At 41.0% G+C, this 809-nt stretch overlaps 1 non-coding gene across 1 annotated transcript; it reads left to right on the plus strand.

Annotated features, from left to right (window-relative positions):
- The first annotated feature begins 348 nt into the window (after positions 1–348).
- Trnaq-cug lies at positions 349–420 on the plus strand. Its single transcript has one exon. It is a non-coding gene; the product is annotated as a tRNA-Gln (tRNA).
- Positions 421–809: the final 389 nt, after the last annotated feature.

Genomic DNA, 809 nt, shown 5'->3' on the forward strand with positions numbered 1-809 from the left:
AGCTACTTTTCCTCGTCACTAGAACGTGTCCTAACATCTGCCGTAGTTTTTGGTTGTACTGTTGAGGTTGGTCCATAATGTCGCTGTAAGTTGAAGCACGGGGTGTTTTCTGTTACACCGGGTGTGATGCCAGTGCCCTTCCTCGTGGTACACCCTGAGTAGCATTTGTTGAATATTAAAAGAACCAGCGCAACACTGTTGACCAGATAATTCTTGGAGCTCCTGGTCGTCGCCTATCACATCAGCTCCAAAAATAGATCGAAATATTTATAACAAAATTACCCACAATTCCAGTAAACGTCTTCTCATAAGGGTATCTGTCACTCCGCCGAACAATGATTTCCGACCGGTCCCATGGTGTAATGGTTAGCACTCTGGACTCTGAATCCAGCGATCCGAGTTCAAATCTCGGTGGGACCTTGTATTTTTAATCCTTCCCATAACACACGAAAGCGCATTTACAGCGGGACAATTAAGTTACTGAAAAGATAAATGATCATGTGACAAAGAAAAGTAGAAAAAGTATAAAATACAGATAAGTGCAACCAGACACTTTTTTAAAAAAATATTCGTTTATTCCCGTAAGCTAGGTTTCATCCCTTTCAAGCTCACGTTCAGATGGGGCACATGAAAGTTACATATTTACTTGCAGAGCGCGGAAGTTACGAGATAATTTCGACAGCGCTTTAGAAGTAAACATGTAACTTCCATTGGCCCATCTCAAGATAAGTCTGAACAGGTTCGAAAGCAAGTTTGTAGAGATAAACGAAATAGTCAAACAAGGGAGTAGTTACAGTTTTCTTTATTTC

This window comes from Schistocerca americana, chromosome 2 (assembly GCF_021461395.2).
Source record: "Schistocerca americana isolate TAMUIC-IGC-003095 chromosome 2, iqSchAmer2.1, whole genome shotgun sequence".
In the NCBI taxonomy this organism is placed as follows: domain Eukaryota; kingdom Metazoa; phylum Arthropoda; class Insecta; order Orthoptera; family Acrididae; genus Schistocerca; species Schistocerca americana.